The 12,472-nt window shown below is 37.7% G+C and overlaps 1 protein-coding gene across 1 annotated transcript in view; it reads right to left on the bottom strand.

The window, feature by feature from the left end:
• Positions 1–12,472, bottom strand: part of LOC121873428 (nephrin-like) — a 297,799-nt gene that overhangs the window by 25,159 nt on the left and 260,168 nt on the right. The gene's annotated exons all lie outside the window — the stretch shown is intronic.

Below are 12,472 nucleotides of genomic sequence, written 5' to 3'. Positions count from 1 at the left end.
GGCTGCTGGAGTATGAAGGATGCCGAGGGATTCCTAACTCGTCTTCTCTTAGTAGCTGGTCACATGGTCTAATTGCCCCTACCCCCCCCCACCACCCAACACCCACCACACCCTCTTATTCCTTGTGCGCCCCCACCCAATCCCCTCCCCCCCATGAGACTTGTTGACACTGAACACATCCCGTCCCTAATATCTTCCATTCCGTACGACGTAAGGTGGAAACTGAGGGTTAATTGCAACTTGAACTTTGATCACATGAAAACAAAAATGTAATCTGACTTTGAGGAAATGGATGGTAATATGACGGAGATTTAGTGACACTGGAAAAAAAATGTTATATGCCTATCAGAGGAATTGTACAGTCGCTTCCACTTACACCTGGTACAGTGGCTGGGTGCATTTTGTGAGATATGGCAACACTGTGGAATGTTTATCAAGTACCCTTATTCTGCCTTCTATTGCACGTTCCTTAGGGCCATTCCAGGAGTTTTAATACAATGTAAACAAACACAGTTGCCACATCTCATAAAATGCACCAGTCACTGTACCAGGTGTAAGTGGAAGCAACTGTACATGTTCTCTCTCATGTACACCAGTTATAAAGATTCTCTCTAAAGCGGCTACATGTAGTAACAAAGCTCATGCAGAAATGTATTCATAAATGTATTATTCATAAGATTACTGGAGCACATATGTAGACGATATTGTAGTTTTCTGACCAATGTAAAATCATTTCATATAAGAGAACCTTCACTGGTACGGAAATGTGTGTGTGTGTGTGTGTTGGTGGTCTCTCTCTCTCTCTCTCTCTCTCTCTCTCTCTCTCTCTCTCTCTCCCTCTGCACATTATACGTTCTTATAACCACTAGTTTTATGGGTACTCAACCAGTGTGTGAAGTGACGGGAGAAAAATGGCTCTGGGTTACCCCTTAATAATGGCTGGCAGAATTTTTACCCCAGGATAAACGACGAGAACGACACGAACATTACTAACCACTAAGTCCAGTTTGAGCTATATATATATTTTTTTTTCTTAATACATGATGGAAAACGTTAATATTTTGTGGTGAATGAAGAGGAAAATTGACCGATTATAAGTAGGAAATATTTCTACTTTCCTCATTTTCTTATTTGTTCCCCGTCGCTGTTTCATTTTTGTTCGTATTATTTTTGTTTTATCCTCTATCTCATTTCTTTCTATCTACTTATTTATTCATTATTCTTTATTTAAGTGAGAGAATCAAGGAAGAGTTGTCATGTTAGTAGAGACCTGTACGACCTTGTCCACACGACACGGCACGACCAGCAGTATAGTGGTCGGGGAGGGAGGGAGGGGGAGCTGGCAACCATAATCACTGTATCCCTCCCCTCTCCTCCCCCCTCCTCATCCCTATAGCGCCACCCCCCCCCCTCCATTTCCTCTTCGCCACTAGCCCTCTCCTCCCTTCTCACTGGCACGCATCCCTGCACCTCAGTATCTCCCCCTCCCTCCCCCCCTCCCCCTCCTCCTCACTTCCTCCTCCCTCCCCCATCACCCCTGCTTACATTAAACACGTTACTTCCCCAGGGTCCATTATTCTTTATAACGTAGGCAACAAACTTCAGGTTAATACCAACATAAACTCAGATATAATGAAAATATGCAATTCGACGTGGAGAAAATAAGTAAATTGGCAAGACTATATAAAAAAGGCGTATATTGCTTTCTACATTATGTCCTTAGTTGGTTAGAGACGTCGTTCATATTTTTCTTTATTGTACGATCAATTCAGAGTCTTGTAAGTTGTTGTTGGTCATGGCATAAAATATTCAGATAGTGTTGAGAAAATATTATTGTAATTGTTATCGATACTTTTAAGGATAAAATTTAACTTTTAATATATGTTTCTCTGTTGATACAAATACAGTTAGTCGATCCAATAGTATGTAAGAATCTATATTACTAACATTCATACACCTGTTCTCAATTTATGTCTTTAATATCACACAAACATTCCAGGTAATATGGTGGTAAAATTACTCTTAAGAATTAATGAAAAAAAAGAGAGAGAGAACAAGTGGTCAAAGCTACTTCGATCCCGGTTAAAGAAAAGGGGGTTAAATACAGTGTCGGCGGCCACTAGGGTTAGTATGCAGTATGCTATATCCACGTTGCCTCTAACTGGCGCTCATGGGATATTTCAGCAGTGACGTAAACAGGTAAACTTCATGTGAGACTAATAATCACCTGAGGATTAATTAACCAACAGGAGTATTATTTCACCTTTTATAATTAACCATTAAACTCTCAAACCTTGAATACATAAAGATTAATTTAACTCTGATAAACAAAAATTTATCAATCACAGAAAAACTCCCATTCAATCTGTTCCCGTCTCGGTCCTCCTGCGTCTGTCTGTCTGTCTGTCTCCTTCTCTACGTATTCTTGCTCTAGACACCCAGTGACGATTTAATAACATGGGTGAGATAACTACAAATATTCTCCACCAGTTTCACTCAAAGTTAAAGACTCTAGGATAAGTATTCCTAAAGGTTAATATAGGTGACACACTATAGTCAAGTACACAACGACTGCAAAAACATGATAGTAAAGACACATTATTTTTTTACGTTCGGTCGAATAAATTAATATTAAATGATATATTACTGTATTATAACTTCTTTATATTTAACTATGATACTTAGTTATTCTCTCAAAAAAGGAAAAAAAAAAGTCATTATAAAAACAAAGATAAACCAATACATCACAAATCTTTTATTTACACTATAGTTACCACCTTGGCCACCCCCCCCCCCCAAAAAAAATACAACACAACCCGACTTTAATAATGTTCTTCATCCGCTTCACACTACCGTTAACAATTTTTACCCTACAGTATATTTTTAGTCTCTCCACATATGTTAGGCTAAGAACACCATCATCATAAAAAAAAACCTTCTCTCCACAGTTTTATCCACACCAACACTTTCTTGTCTGGAGTATTTAGCATTTATATTGAACTTGAAAACAATACTTGGCGGCTACGACTAGGAGGCGGAGAAGAAGGAGTTGGTGACGTCAGCTACTCCACGGTTTTTTTACATTTTCTGCATTTTACTTTTTTGTTTACAGTGTTATATAGTTAAGATATTTGTTTTGTGATTTATATATTAACTTGAAGTGTTGGTGAATATATGGAAGCAATGAGTTACTTGAGGGATTTTAAGTAACAATGAGGAAATTTTTGAATGAGTTTCGTTGTTAATTAGGATTTGATTAATGGAGAGAGAGAGAGAGAGAGAGAGAGAGAGAGAGAGAGAGAGAGAGAGAGAGAGAGAGAGAGAGAGAGAGAGAGAAAATGCGGTCACATGTGTGGTGGTCATCAGAGGCCAACAGCCATCCACATGAATTCTAATCAATCATTTTTATTCCCTCAGTACCGGTAGTTAAGGTCAGGAGCCTCAGTGGGTGGATTACAGGAGCAAACAATTGATCATAGTCTGACCACGACTCAAAAAAACAAACCCAAGATGATGATGATGGCATGTGTGTGTGTGTGTGTGTGTGTGTGTGTGTGTGTGTGTGTGTGTGTGTATGTAAGATCAATACCATATATACCTGGTCGTAAGTTACAGCTGATATGAGGTTAGAGTTTGACAGTTTATAGATGAGGTTCCGCCAGTGGTGAGTGATACAGGTTTGGGGGGTTACAGGTCACTAGTCAACCGTACGTTATATCAAGGTCAAGTGTGGTAAGGTCAACAGCAAGTCAGCAGAGTGAATTACCCTCATTGGTTATGCATGACGATAATAAATACATCCTCAACTCAACCATAGTATCCTTTACAAAGAAGATATTAATGTTAGAATGGAAATACAAGTAGATTATTTCGGTATGACAGCCAGTTAGGGGCAGTGTGGATATAGTACACTGAACACTAAGACAGCGTAATCAGGTCTACCTATCGAGTCTCCTTTCTACAGCTGGGTTGACCGGGGGCGTCTCAATCACTGTCGCCGGGAGTGTTAAATGTCTCCTCCTCATTTAATCGGGAAAATAGTCTACACGAACAACTTTAACGACACAGCGACACAATTCTCAGAAAAAAACTCTTCCATGTGTTACGTCACACCTGTACACAAAAACCTCAAGGTGTGACGTGACAGATAAGATTAACCTCACCGTGACGACCTGAATCATACATAAATTATTCAGGTATACCATAATAAACGTCATATATCATACAGTGTATCGCTACATTGATGACTAAATCAACTCATGAATACAATAAACTCTCACATGACGTCACAACTCACAACACCAATAGCATGATGGCAGAATATAAAATCAGTGTTGTCAGAACAGTCAACTCACCTTAAATATAACGTAATTAACCCCTACAGTACTACCAGATTAAAAAAAAAAGTGCCAATGTTACCAAATCGGAAACATCACAACACCTGTAATAAAGCGAGAAGGTAAAAAAAAAACCACACAGGTGTCACAGAAGGTTAGACAATCGTAAACAAACAATCTCAGGTAAGTAACTCCCACTGGGAGTGATGGAGGGGGGAGGGGGGAGGGGAGAGAGGGGGGAGGTGGAGAGGGGAGAAGGAGGATGGGGACAAATTGTCGGGGATGGTCGAGGGATTACTGAGGAAAGTCGCTGAGTCTTGCTAGGGATTTTTATGGATTTGTTGTTGACAGGTCCATCCTTGTGACTGAGGGAGGGAGGGAGGGAGCAGGGAGCAGGGAGCAGGGAGAGGGAGAGGGAGAAGGGAGAGGGAGGGAAGAAGATGGAGGAGGAGGAAAGCGGGAGAGAGGACAGAACAAGAGGAGGAGAAGGATAAGGAAGAGGAGGGGGATGGAATGGGAGGAGAGGAGGAAGGGAGAGGAAGACGGAGAGGGAGAAGAGGAGGAGGGAGGGAGAGAGCAATGGTGCGAGGCGACAGTAAATTACGAAAAAGAAAGAAATGGAGAAAGAAAGAGACAAGACAGTGTGAAATGAATATGAAATGAGGAGTAAGTACAGAGGAAGAAGAGAAACGAAGAACTAACAGAGGGCGGGAGATAGGGGAAGAGAAGAGAAGAGAGAGAGAGAGAGAGAGAGAGAGAGAGAGAGAGAGAGAGAGAGAGAGAGAGAGACATATACTAAAAAATAATGTAAAAAAACAGTAATAAAAAATAAGTAATAATCCCCTTCTTCATTATTCAAGTCATTCATCATACAGCCTCATTATACACCATTACTTCACTACTATATTGTTGTCGTGTTTCCCATTAGCCTGCAGTTTAAGAGACCATTGGATCACATCAATATTTACCTACGAGTATAATTTATCATACGTTGAAAACATTGTCCTTAGTTTGTGCGTGAGGTTGGGTACTTTAGTGAGGAGGGGGAGGGGAGGGGGTGGGGAAGAGGGGTGGGGAGGGAGAGGGGGTGGGGAGGAAGGAGGAGAGTCGAAGAGGGAGGAAGGAGGGTGTAAAACCAAAATATAGGTCATGGTGTGTGTGTGTGTGTGTGTGTGTGTGTACTTTGAAACTCTGAATGTGGGAAATGGCGTTTGAGCATACATACATACATGACCCCCCACACACACACACTCGTCAAAAGAACTGATGGATAAATAGTAACTAACCTAACCTAACTAACACCGATAAGCCACTTGAGTTAATTCATACAAAAAAAACGAGAAAAGAAGCAACCTCATTGGCTGTTCCTGCTGTGGCTTGAACCTCTGACGTCACATCATTAGCGAAATCCATCAGGGCAAAATGTAAACAACTCCCCCCTAGAGAAAAGGGTAAACAGCAACATGTAAATACGCTGTGATACTTCAGTCTTCCTTTACCTCCTCCTTCTCCTCTTATCCAGTTTTTCTCTCTTTTTCCTCTTTCTTTCTTTTCTCTTTTTCCTCTTAATTATCTTTTTCTCTTTCCTCCTCCTCCTCACTCTCTCTGTCTCTACCATATCCAATCTCTCTTTATTTTTATTTAATTTTCTAATACTCTCTCTCTCTCTCTCTCTCTCTCTCTCTCTCTCTGGACGTGTGATAGTGATTAATATACAACTAATATAACCTCTGACTTTATAACAACCTACACACGATACAGTCAACACCAGATGACATAAACTTGATAAATAACACGAACAGAAAATTATATTGAAAATAAATCTTGTTTTTAATATTTTTATCTATATAAATTGTGTATTGACTTATACCAGTATATATATTAAACGATATATCAATGTGTATATATATATGTTTTAAGTATATAAATCAGTTGTGTTATAATGGCTACAATATAAACTAGTGTCTCATAATGTTTATTTTTATATAAACTAAATCTTTCTTGATATTACACCTTTACACAAATCCCCAAAAATACCCCCTTTCTATAATATGAGGATTTACCATCAAGTAATCTCTAGGGATTTTTTTTTTTTACACTCATATATACTATAGCGGCACGAGAGGACACATTGGATTCTCTGGTGCACATATTACACAAGTAAATCCGGGCGGCGATCTCTGAGGATTTCACTTCAGCGCCGATTTCACTGTCTGGGAGGGTAAGATTGTGCTGGGAGAGGAGAACTTGGGAGAGAAAGGGAGGGGTGATGTGGGAAAGGGGGAGAGGAAGAGGGTGGAAGGATAGTGAGGGGGAGAGGTGGAGGAGGGAGAGGTGGGAAGGAGAGAGAAGAAGAAGAAGAAAGTGGGAGGAGGAGGGTGGTAAGAGAAGAAGAGAAAAGAGGAGAGATAGAAGAGAATAGGTTGGAGGAGGTAGAAAGAGGAGAAGAGGAGAGAAGGAAAGGTGGAAGAGGAAGAGAGAAACAAAAAAAGAAATTAGAGACAGAAAGATGTGAAACGGTAGAAAGAGACAGAGCTGAAAGAGAGACAGAAGTAAGAAAGGAAAAAGAAGAAAGGAAGATTGAAAATAGAAAAATATGGAAAAGATATGGAAAGACAAAAGAAGGAAAGGGGATAAGGAAATGAAATAAAGGAGGGGAATAATAAGAGAATTAGAAGGAATAAAGCATCACATGAATAGTGGATGAGAGAGAGAGAGAGAGAGATAGAGAGAGAGAGAGATCAAGTACAAAGATGGGAAGGAAATGAGAGGGAGTGAAAAAGAATGAAAGGGTAAATAGGGAGAGGGGAAACAGAGATGAGAGATAGAAACAAGGAACTTAACCTAACCTAACCACCAAGATAATAACATTAACCAATATTTATGTCTCTTCTTCAAGTATAATTCTCAAGTTAATATAATTTTTCCTTAAGATTATAGATGCTACTATACCAAAGTTATATATAATATCTTCCCCACATGAGTAATATAATTTCAAACTGCTATAATTACTAATAAAAAAACACCTCTCTTGAATTATATCTCTCTGTCTTGGTTAACATCATAAAAGCGTTGAAAATAAGAACAAAAGTGTACCTAACTATTTTCTAACCCCATGACTTATAAGGTATGCCATGAGTGTCTGTAATCCTGGAATGAAAAAAAATAATAATAATAATACCACAGTTGAATTATGTAACAAAAAAAAAACAAACAAAAAAAATATGGATTCTGTTTATTTAACCACAAGAACCAAGCTTTAAAAAAATGTTCTATCACACTTCATTAAGACATAAAATAATCTCCACTACATGTAAGTATATGTTACCCTCTGACACTATATCCTCTCATTGTAAGCGCGAGTCACATACACAACACGGAAATCTTTTTACAATACCAGATCGTACTACTGTTGCCGCTGCTAGATTGTTTCATGGTCACTCTGTATAAATCTTGTTGCTGGCTACAAATTACTGCCCCCAACACGTTTTATTGAGTTAGCGAGGTAGTACACACAGACAGACACACAGATATATATATACAGTACACACACACATACATACACAAACATACACATACACACACACCAACTCCCTCCCCCCTCAACCATCGCGTAACTTGTAATGATAAACGGTCATAATAAACTACAGCCAGTGTTAGAGAGGCAGTGTAGCACTGCTCAGGTAGGCTTATATATCACCCCAAGAGAACGACTGAAACGTGATACCAATACCTAGCTTATGATAGATGGCTTAACTACCATTGACCTCGGTTTACTACTACTGACCTATGTGTGAGTGTGAGAAGATTCATATAACTCATAAAACTACCTTAATGGAGTGTGATTGTGATAAATGAAGCCTTTGTCATATTATATTGATACACTTAATATACTTTTTTGTAAACAATATTTTCGCCCAGTCAAATCAGTGTCGAAATTTGATCTCGGTTTTGGGTTCGCTCCGAGGCTTCAAACAGCTTCACTCGGTCAGATCAAGGTCGAAAATTTTGATCTTGATTCGGTGAGTGTTTCGAAGCTTCGTATAGTTTCACCTCGTCAAATCAGTATCGAATATTTGAACCTTGATTTTGGGTTTGTCTCGAAGCTTCAGTCAAAAATAAAATGCTTCAGAACCCCTATTCAAAACACACATTATTCGAATCACCATCAACCATAAAAAAAAAAAATCAACTTCCTATCTGTTTCTCAGTATCTGTCGTGACATATAAGCATCAAGACCATCCCTAATAATAGATAAGGAACACCACCACCATGATCCCTCACCTGAACCAACTAAAGTGTATTATATGTCGTGTTTACGGCTTATACTTTCTTACTTATATTATCCTTCACTTTTTGTGTGTGTTATAGTTAAGTGTTAGCAAGTGCTGAGGTAAGTGCTAACTCGACAGTCACATTTCTTATGGTTAATGAGTAAGAGTGAGTTGATTTGTTGTGTTTGTTTTCGTGGTCATTTTCTGAGTGTTGGTGGATATCTCATGATACAGTAAGTGGCGAATATTTGACGATAATATTTGACTATTTCAATAACTGGCGAATAAAGACTAACAGGGAATAAATAAAACTGAGGGAATAAAAGACTTGAGGGAATAAATATAGAATAAAGACTATGAGGGAATAAATAAAAGAACAAAGTAATAAAAACCCAAATGTAAAATATTTCCTTCATAATACTTTATCTAATAGTCAAGACACCAACAACTGTACTTGTGTTTGTTCAGTAAATGAGAGTTTGGAAAATATCCTTTGTTAAAATTTGTCACTGAAATTACTTAATAAATACCGTCCCAATACCTAACAAAAGACCTCCTGAGCTCTTTTTCCCTTCCAAGTTTATCACTAAATTACTGTTGATTATAAACTACCTGTCAGGTATTATGGGGTGGGGTGGGGGTGGGTGGGGTGGGGTAGGGTGGGGGTGGGGTGTGGGTAGGGTGGGGTAGGGTGGGTTGAGGTGTGGATAAGGAGGAGGGGAAGAAATTTAACATGTTCTATTACCAAATTTACACTAATGCAATCCCATGTGTCATACTAATGCACCTATTTATATTATTTGAGTCTGTACAATGAGTTCAGTATCACACAGAACTACACAATATCTTTCCTTGATTGGTCGATTCTTTCTTCAGTCTTGTTTGGGGAGTTTTCATAATTAACTCCTTTTTTTCTCAGATTATCCTGGATTTCTGTATCTAACTGTACTTTGTTGATTAAGGATTCTGATACCTATGGTTGTTTTAATTTACCTTTACATGTACCTGTAATTTTAGATTGATATTTGTCTACCTGGCTGGTTTTTAATTTAGAGATCTCATTAAACGTGTTGATTTACCTCCAGTTTTATACAGGTGTGGAGAGATATTCTGATAGTTCTATAAAGTTCAGTTTGGTTTAAAAGACGAAGACATAAACCACCTCTATAATACTTGGTTTTAAAGCCTAATACAAACAAATCATCTTTAATAACCATAACACGATCGTTACAGATAATCAGTACGATAATTCAGATGATGTTAAAATAATTGATAATGAGAAGAAAAAAATATATTTCGGGATGATGTGTTTCATTTATCTCGAGTCAACCTCAACGAACCGCCTCATCCCAGTGACTCAAAAGGAAGGAATTGGTTTAATGACCAAGACGGGAGAGTAACTTCAAATGGAGGGATGCGTCTAGATCTTTAAAGGGATGCCATTGAGAGAGTTGTATACTTTAAAGTAGGTGGTTAATGAATCAGTGTTTTTGAATCTGTGGTACCAAATGATTCAGTACTGATTTTTAACTTTTTTTTTATTTTTTTTTATGTTACTAATTAAATAATAAACGACAAAAGATAATATAAAAAAAATAATAAAATAAAAAACTCTCCCTCCAACAGGCAAGGAGGCTAACAGGAGGTAATTAAAAAAGTAAGATGAATCTATGAGGGTAATTATTTCAAGAGCCAGCAAGTTCAAAGGTGACTAATGGATCACCTGAAGCAGTTTACCTTCCTAATCACCCACCGTTCTCAGCCAGATATTTTGCCTCACAGTTTTACCAAGACGTTAATATGGATATTTTTCGTTTTAATTTCATAACATTAAAAAAAAATTACAGAATCGTTTATGACTATCGTTCAATTCTTCTTAATATAATATAATAGTTTAAAATATTCTCTCTGTTCTGTGTAGTAAGTTTATTACCTGTAATCTTTGTGCTGTAGAGGTGTTAGAAAAATACCTGTACACCTGTAATAATTAAGACTATAGTTGGTTCTTTGTTATACCCTATATTGTTATTTACATTGTTCTACTTACACTAAATTGAGATAATAATGTCTTTAATTTCAAGGTTAAATTCAGAAGAAAGTTATTATCTTTTTAATTGGATTAGTTGAAATGTTAAAAGGTAAACTCTTTCTCCTTCACTGACAACAAAATTGTCTTGGCACAAATTCAATTCTGGAAAAGTTTTGTAAGTTTTCTTCGATTTCTGCCACCGTGGTAATGGAGTTTCTTATCTGGGCTTTGAACCATAAAAAAATATATATCTTCTAATACTTTAATGTCACCTGAAGAACCTCCATCCCTGTGTTTATACCTGGAGAGGAGAGTCTTCAGGTGATCCATATACACCCAGTGGAAAAAAAAATCAAGCCCTCTCAGTCCTCTCTCCTATTCATGAAACCTGAGATTCATGAACCTGTGAATCCGAGACATCACCTGTGTACCACCTATAGGTCTCGGATTCAAAAGTTTACGAATCTCAAGGTTCATAAATAGGACTTAACACTACCAGGACTTTTTTTTCTTTAACTGTACGATAAAAAAAGTCCACTAAACATATTGAACTAATCTTACTTCATAGATCTTGAAAATATTTGTCATGCTCAACTTTATTCCCAGAGAAGCTTCGTAAACTAATTTCTTTCACTGAGTTATATATAAAGATTTCTCCCTGGCAAATTGTTACTAAGAAAACCGCTTTTATTTCAACATTAGCATCAAGAGACAGAATTTTACAACGGGATATTCTTAGGAGGGTTGAACCTAGCGTCGTTTAGTTAACTCACTGAAATTCTTAGAAAATACTATAATCCTTAAATTAAAATCTAGATATATACAGAGCAATAACTTAGCATTATATTTATCATATTGGGTATTAAATCATAGTTAAATATTCATAAACAACAAATAAAATCCATTATTTCTCAGTTATTTCTCTATGATATTTAGAGGAATATCTCTCAATCTCATTCTGTAGTGAGAAATAAGATCTTGTACTTAAGAGCTCCCGAACACGTGATTATATAGTTCATAAAATCAACAACACGAATCCACCTTTTCTCCATAGAGACATAGACACTGTCTGTTTGAGGCATTACTACTACTTTATTATTATTATTATTATTATGATTATTATTATTATCATTATCATTATCGTTATCGTTATCGTTATTATTATTATTATTATTATTATTTTTATTTTTATTATTATTATTATTATTATTATTATTATTGTTATTATCATCAAAGGAGCTTCTCTAAACTGCTTCTAATAACTCGTACTGAATCAATGAAACATGATATCTCGGTTTTATGACTCAGAATAACAAACTAGTGACCCGGTTCGCCTTCTTTAAGTGGCATTCTAAATTAACTGGCAGTGCCAAGTAGGTGTATAAATCCTTTTTAATTATAGAGCTGGAAGTGGTTCGAGCAGTGTGAGTCAACAAGATGTTTTGACCCCCTGAACCTGAAGCCTCATTGACCTGAAACCTCCCTGACCCTGAAGCCTCCCTGACCTGAAGCCTCTGACCTGAAGCCTCCCTGACCTGAAGCCTCCCTGATCTGAAGCCTCCCTGACCCTGAGACAATCATGGAATCAGATTTTTCTTTTCTTTGTTTACGTTTTTCGGCTGGGTGAGAAGGTTGCCTTGAGTCTATGTTTAACGAACAGACAGACACAGGAACCACCACAAGAGCTCAACACTATACTGCGACAACTGTACGAGAGAGGAGAGGAGAGGAGAAGAGAGGAGAGGAGAAGAGAGGAGAGGAGAGGAGAAGAGAGGAGAGGAGAGGAGAAGAGAAGAGAAGAGAGGAGAGGAGAGGAGAGGAGAGGAGAGGA

This window comes from Homarus americanus, unplaced genomic scaffold (assembly GCF_018991925.1).
Source record: "Homarus americanus isolate GMGI-L3 unplaced genomic scaffold, GMGI_Hamer_2.0 scaffold34739, whole genome shotgun sequence".
Lineage (NCBI taxonomy): Eukaryota > Metazoa > Arthropoda > Malacostraca > Decapoda > Nephropidae > Homarus > Homarus americanus.
The sequence above is the reverse complement of the archived record's forward strand: the minus strand, read 5'-3'. Positions and strand labels throughout refer to the sequence as shown.